Below are 8,077 nucleotides of genomic sequence, written 5' to 3'. Positions count from 1 at the left end.
GCTGCGCTCTGGGCCTGGCTCTTATATAGGCCTCTCCCTAGCACTGGCTAAGAGGGTGCTTGGCCCGCCCTCATCAAGGGCCACCGGGATCAAAGGCCCCAACTCCCTCTGGCCAGGGGCAACCAAGAGAGCTCGTTAGCAGCAGCCACTCCTAGCTAGAGCTTCTCCCAGGAGAAGTCAAGGCCTCCCGCAGTTGTCCTTGCCTAGCTTCCCCTTTCCTGTTCACAGCGATCACCTGCTAGTTCCTCGGGGGTCCTCAGGAAGCCCACAACTTSCAACAAGATCCTCAAGGTCTAGTCAGAGCCCAACCACTGCTGCGCAAACTGCTGCCTCTGTTCGCTGCCTCTGTTCGCTGCGCTCTGGAATAATACACTTCAGATCATTCTTATGGTGACATACTATAAAACAAAACACATCACAAGAGAGGTCACAAATACCAGCCTATCTCCAGCTCAAATTAAGCTAAGATAATACCAAGAAAGTATATGTAAACACTATTTAATGGCAGGCTACATCTTTACAGTAAGATTAACTTTTTATTTTTTTTAAGGAACCGCGCAGTTAATATTTTCCATTTCTTGTCTATACTGGTTTGTAAGCAGGTCTGTTTCTCTGTGTCCTATCTTTGTCCTGAAAGGGAGGAAAATGTAGGTCTTTATTGAGAATAAGAGTCAGGATCTTCTGTTTGCTGCCATCTTCCTTCTTTGTGAAGAAAGGGTTATATGTGAACATAGGTTTAGGAATCTATGTACAGCTGCACACCCAGAAAGAAATCCTTTGAGCAGGGATGAAATTGTCCCCCACAAAAAAATTAAAGATCCCATTTCTTTAGCAAAAGCCATAAGGTTGCCTTTCACCTTAATGTGGCTAATGTGCCAATGCCACATGGTCTATACAGAAAAAATCTTGACTAGCCCTCTACTGACTCCCTTCACTCATTTACACCACCCACTTTTTTCACTTCACCAAATGATAGTAATCCTTAGTCTTAACTCAATGATCTTAATTTTCAATAAGAAAAAAATGTAAATGGAGAGTAACCATGACTGAAATATATCATCCTTAGAATCTATTAGAATTTGTATCACCTCATTCATTGATGCCACCAACTATTTGGTGACCAGTATTTAGGCATAGTCCTGATAAAATTAAGTTTTTCCAACTGGAGGGTATAAAGGGATCTTTTTATATTGAATCTAGTAGACATCTCTGAACTCACTCTAAACAAGCAGGCCTCCTCCTGGGCTAATTTACTTTGATAAGGAGGATATTCTGTTTTAAGGATACAGATTAACCTTTTTAACATTTAGAGATTGATTTATCTCTATAATTCATCAGAGTCCTAAAAATCATGTTATAACAGACTTCAGATGCATTAGTTGCTCTTAGAATTCGAATTAATGGAAATATGAGTATAAACAAGAGACTAGACAGACGAGACTGTTTTTCATTTAGCTTGTTCCTTCTGTATTCTCAAAGATTATGAAGACTATTTCTATTTTCCACATGCCTTTATTATCCAATGGCATTCATTATTAAAAATCACAGCTTTTCCTGTATTGGGTCTGTGCTTAACTCTTACATATCTCAATTGCTTTGTATTTCAGCAGACTGTTGACCTCTTCATTCTTTTATTTTCTCCTGTGGTCTAAATGCAGGCCCGCACCTAGACCAATGAATTCTTCATTGACTCTGAGTGAGTTAGATAGACAGGGCGAGGCTTTTGAGGTTTATTTCTACACATTCACAGTTTGATGTGAGACACTCACTCCCTCCTTTATATTACATATACCTCTGGTCTGCAAGGCTTAAGTAGTACAAGTTATTACGAGTCTGACTCTTAAAAGGGCTCACATAGAATTAGTGGCCATGTTAAAAAGAAGAAGAAGTGGTGAGGGGGGGTTCACTGGCAATTTTCTCTCAAACAGTGTTTAAAAGAAGACTTTCTGTCCTTTCCTGTCCTCCAGGGAAGTGTTAGGAGGCTTAAGACATAAAAACTTGCAAAGTGCTATGTACTTTTCAGCCAGCACGTGTGATATAATGTGATATGTTTTTTGCATAATACAGATACTGCTGTGACATGTCAGTGCCTTGAAGAAGAAACAGTAAAAGATCACACCTTGTATTTGTGAAGGGCTTCACCTTGAAAAAATAAGCCTTGCAGCATGATCTGAAGGCTATCATGTGCAGGTGATCCATTAGACCTAACAGATCACTAGGAGAAGGGAGTTCGACATTCCAGCGATGCCTTATAGTGAATCTTCTTTTGCTGTCTCAGACTCATTGGGGACACCACCAAAAGTGCATGAGCTGAGTTTCTTTCCACTGACAGAAATGAAAAAAGAAAACTAATGTGAAGGATACTGGTGCCAAGTCATTAATTTAAAACCTGGAATTGCAGGCAGGAGGCTACGGATTAAAAAAATGGAGCTGTGTCTTATTTTAGCCTTTTTTGTCAAGCAGTTGGGCTGCTGCAGTGGCTGGTTTCTGCAGCATCATTTGTAGCGCTAAACATACCTGACTCTAGTAACCAGCTCAGAAGTGAGGGTACTTCTTGGCTTGTTACTGAGGTCACAAAAAATCTCAATCAGGAAAGAAATCCAGTTTCCTAATTAATTATACATTTGATTTTTTTACTCTGTAAAACAAACACTCCTATGATCTGCACTATCTGCAAGTGTTTTTGGTGAGAGGTTACTTCACCAACAGATGGAAGACATAAGACCCTGCCAAATCCTCCACTTCTTTTGACCTTGGCAACCACAATACTACTGCTGCCTTCTCCAAAATCAGGCTTTAAGCCCACTCACTTCCCTCTCCCTGAGATACCTAGGAAACTGCACTATAATGAAAAGACAAAACAGAGCTGAAGCTATCAGCAAAAATGACATTGCTCAAACCCATGCAGCCCAGAATGTCTCTCTATCCTTTTTAACACGTGTTCACTGGACAGATTAATCTGGACTGCGCATTGGGATTCTGCAGAATCGTTGTTTGAGAAGGTCATTTGGGTGGGCTAATAACGGCCCAACTCCATCTGCTGATAGGTCCTAAATTGGAAAGAACAAGGTAGTGTCGAATTGGCCCATCTCCTGTGTAGATCTCACAGGCAGGTAATCTAATGTTTCACAATCACCTGTACAACAGCACCTAATGGAACTACTTGGCACACTTTGGCACTGTGCTGGAAGAGACCGCTCAAAAATAATGCAGCCTTCTTGGCATCTGAGGGTCTGAAAAGCAAGGCCTGGAAAATAGGAAGTCAAAGAAATACAAGTGACATTGAAATGTTCTTGCTAATAAGCCTAACACTAATGGTATCCAGAAGAAAAATGCCCATGGCAAAGGAGCATGTGGTGAGGGTAAAGTGAAGTCATTCTCAGTAAGAACTTACTTCTTGTTTGAAAATGCCTTCTGTATCACACGATTGCAGGAAGACAAAGACAATGCCTGTCACCTAAAACTTCACTGTTGGTTCCACCCGTTGCAAACAGTCAGGACATAGCCAACAGGCAGCCTAAGGAAATCCCACACATGAAGGCAGCTGGCTAAAGTCAGAGAGAGTGTAAGGTATGGTAAATCAGTTCAGTCTTTCTCGAGCTCCCTACGCTCCTGTTTCCACTGTTTGTAAGTGCTGGCTAGTGTAACTTACTGAGTAATTAGAAGGGTGAATCTGCAAGTACAGCTATCCTATTTAATTTAACCTTTTTATTCCTTCTGTGAGCTTCCTGATGTGTAAGTTCCACTAGAGATTCCCTTCTGCAGCTGTGGGAGAAATATGAAAAAGCCCAGCTGGGTGTATTAAGTGCAACATACTCTCTCTGAATTCATTGGCTTCAGTAAATTTCCCATGCTGTTCGATGCTGCTCTGAGAAAAAGCAGCCAGGAAAAAAAAAAAAAAAGCAAAAACAGTCCAAAGCCAGGTATTTTGCAAAGTAGGTGACAAATTTGTCACATCATTGACATATTTTTCAATCTGATTATAAATGGTGTTTTATACTTACTATACAAATAGTTCTTCTGAATGTTGTACCTGAAAAATGCCTTTTATTTTCCATCACTGCAGTCATTAAAATTCCTAAAGACTTCATGTATCATACAGAGGAGGTTTTCTCAAGCTAAGTCTTTAAACTGTTATAGCTTTTTTGAAAAACATACACTTTCCATTAATTTAACAATTCATTATAAAGGGCAACTATCAACTTTAATTTGAACAAGGAAAAAAGAGGAAGGAATAGTATTGCTTTTCTATGTTCATGTCTCAAAGCACTGCCTGAACAGCAGGAAAAAGTGACTGATTCACTAGTGAAGGGGAAAATGAAGCAAAACTCTATACAGTTTGTAAAAATGGACAGTAAATTGAAGGTAGCCTTCAAGCAAATTACACTCCTTTAACATATCTCCAAACTTTCAAAATTGCCTACTTAGATATGTTCTTGCTAAATTCCCCAAATACTAATATACATTATGATACTATCCACATGGCTGATTACTGACTGTGTTCTCTTTTATTACACTTAAAATTTTCAAAATTTTTAATTTCTTGGGGGATTAAATCTAATGTCTAGTATTCTGGACAGCACAGTAATTTTCCTTTATTATACTCTGAAAAGCTTTCTCCTTGCCAGCTAAGATCCATATTTAAGGCCGTTTCATAGATTATGCTGCATTTCTACAATTTAAATTAATTAAAAATTTATGTATATGGTTCCTTAAGCAAAATAAATGCTTCAAAGTGTAACTAGTGATATACTGTCCCTCAGATTGTTAAAATATTAGAAAAGAAACAACCTGTTCTTTACAAGCTGTGGGTGGGCAGACTACAATAATCGCAACCTGATGCAAGTGAATTTTTTCCATTCTAATACATGTGATATCTGCTCCAAGCAATGGCCAATGGGATGAGGAGACCATCAGAAAACAAGAGTTGTAGCACTTGTCTAGTGTGCAGGAGTAGTTAAGGATATGTTATCACTCCCTCACATGGGAAGTTTTTTTTAATGAAGAAAAATGCTGGTGGAACTCAAGTGCCTCTTGTGTGACAGTCAAGTAAGTCATGGACTTGATGCAGAAATGGTGAAATTTTACAGGTGCGCTATTCAGGAGATCAGAATAGGTGATTACAATGGTGGCCTCCAGGTTTGAAATCCATAAATCTGACTCTGCACTCCTGACATAGCTATTTCTGACCAAACTAAGCAAGATGGTGGAGTGTATGAGACTTTATTAATAAAACTATGTTCTTTCAGTTCTTTGGTCCAGCTAGTATCAGAGTTTGAAAACATTTCCAGTTCTGAATATTATGTTTCTGCTTAAATATCATGAAGAATCTTTGAAACAGTCTATTCTAGCTGCAGATATTTCACAAACCAGTAGAGTTAGAGATTAATGCTTCATGACAAATGAAAGCTGTAATTACAAGCTTTCAGATGGTAAAAAGCATCCATTTCTGTCCCTAGTGGTCCTTGAGCTATCTGACCTTAAAACTATGTCAAGCTTACACTGGTCTTTTCAGTCTGGGAGTGCTCCTTTGCCCTTGGCCCGAGGCTGAAAGTAGCAAGTCACAGACCTAAGACCACTGCAATTTCCCTGAAAACCTCTGAAAATACATACAAGCTTAGTAGACTAATGTAGTATAAAAAAAGTCTGAGCTGTCATGGCAAGGTTTTTTATCCGGGCTAATGGATGTATAAATAGAGGCAGAACGTAGACACGCTGAGTCCAAACAATGTATTTTACAGAGCATAATTATTTTCTGAAAAGAGAAGCCTTCTGACGGGCGAGTGAAGAATTAACAGGACTGAAGTTTGTCAATTGATATGCAGAAGAACTGATAGCACCAGAGCTGACGTGCACAAAGCTGTTGAACAGAGGACTTAACAGGACTACAGTCATCTACCAGCCGATATGCACAAGGATTGATGTGCACAAGGCTGCGGAATGGAAGCACTAACAAGCCTGAAGAAGTCTGCCACCTGGAATCTGCACGGACCCCCGGGGAGGGAAGAAGCAATACGGAGGTGTTGTGGTCTTGCCTCCTAGCAGGGTCCTCCCAAGCAGACAAACAGACAGTCCTGTGATTGTGAAACTTGCTAAAAGTCAGCAAAAGCAGTGTTTGCCCAGAGCCCCAGCTGTATAAAAAGAGACTTGGGAGCTAGGAGAGTTTGAGCAGGGACGGGAACGTGACCTGATCATCCTCTCCAGCTGGACCGTGAGTATTCCCCCCCCCTCCCCTTTTCCTGGGACGCTGGGTTAAGGTAACTCCTCGAGGTTGAGAGCCCTCTCACTAGGAGAGTGAACAAGAAAGCTTTCAAGTAGGGATAAGCAGTCCTTCCAATTAATAACGCAGTAATCGACGGTTTCAGGTTATCCTTTCTAAATTAGTAACTGATGGTTTTATGTTATCCTTTCTAAATTAGTAATCGCATTATTTTAATGGATGTTACTAATCCAAGAGCTTGTGTGAGGAAATAAACATCTTTTTTATTATTATTATATTACTGTCTCAGTCGTTGCTGTGGAACCTTCATAGCATGACAGTGTGACACCTTCGGTGTAATGTTTTCCCCTTAGGCATATATCCAGGCCCAGTTACCGAGATGTCAGCATGAAACCAGGGCCAGATGCTTCTCTGCGAAACAAACATGTTGCTGGTGCCAAATGACCGTGAAGTCTTACTGGAGTATGGGCAGACTGTGGCCTCATAAAACAGATTTAGAAACCTCGCGTGACGCTGCCCATGACACGCAGGACGAGCTTTGCACGCGAGCAGGTCCCGAGGGGCCCTTGGAGGTCGACGGTTTCCAGCACCGTGGACGGGCCAGCGTCATTGCAGGCCATATGTGAGGCAACAAGCCCGGCTGTAGCTGGTGCAAAGTTTCTGGGAGGAATGGCCAATTTATCCCCGTTTTCCCCTGAGCTTGGGTGCTGTGGGGGCACTGAGCCTTGAAAGCCACTGCTACCTGGGACCAGGTAAACGCCTGTCTTTAAACTGCAACACGGGGGGAAAGCACATGCACCGAAAAATTAGCTTAGTATAAACAGCACTGTTTACACCACAGGAGCATCTGAATATTTCAGAAATGGCTGATCTGCATTTCTTATGGGTTACCATAAACAGTGTATCAGAAAGCTGTCGCCCTCACAGGATTTTGACTTAACGTTCAGCAGACGGTAGAGACTCATTCATAGACTCGCTCCATTTTACAAATTTTATGGACTATTCTTGGCACTAAGGATTTTTTTTTTGTTTGATTTACTGTTTTTAAACGGGTTCCGTTCAGTTTGAAAAATGACAGTTCACATTTGCCCAAGAGTTAATTTCACACAAGCGCGGTCTGCAAGACTCAAGAAGCATCTCTACGTTTTCGGGAAGGAACCCAAACAAAACCGAGCGTGAAGCTCAGGGCTTTCTGATGACGATGCGTGAAAGAAATGGGGGGGGAAAGGGGAGCTCTGGGGGAAAAGCGCGCCGAGCTTCTCCGCCGGCACCCGGCGCCGTGTGCCCACCTCACCGCAGGCCCCGCCGCGGCCGCCATGCCGCCGCCTCACGCGGGGCCGCTTCACCACGGCGGCCGCCGCGGAGGGATCCGGCTGGGGGTGGGGCCGGGGCGGGGTGGGCGCCATGGCGACGGCGCACAGTCGCCAGGCTGGGTGAGGTCGCCGCGGCGACGGCCCGCTGCCGGTCGCCATCGTCTTCGGTGTAGGCCGAAGAGGTTGCCATGGTGACGGGCCAGGTGTTGGGCTGCCATGGCGATGGGCCGGGTGTTGTGTCGCTGCGGCGACGGCCCTGGAGGCGGGGACGAGGTCACTGTCTTCTGGGTAGGCCCCGAGGTCGCCACGGCGACCGACCAGTGGCAGCCGAGGCCAAGGTCGCCGCGGTGACTGGTGCGGTTGTAGGCCGGGGGCCAGGTTGCCGTGGCGACGGGCAGGGACAGGGCGGCCATGTCGCGGGGGCCCCGCGGCAGCCATCTTGGCAGCGGCTCCGGGGGTCCCGGCGGCCGCCTTTGGCACCGGATTTCTCTGTACAGGCGGCGGGAGGGGTGGGAGGGGACACGGAAAGGAGGGAAAATGGACA

The sequence above is a fragment of the Apteryx rowi genome, unplaced genomic scaffold (assembly GCF_003343035.1).
Source record: "Apteryx rowi isolate R43461 unplaced genomic scaffold, aptRow1 scaffold_37, whole genome shotgun sequence".
NCBI lineage: Eukaryota > Metazoa > Chordata > Aves > Apterygiformes > Apterygidae > Apteryx > Apteryx rowi.
The sequence above is the reverse complement of the archived record's forward strand: the minus strand, read 5'-3'. Positions refer to the sequence as shown.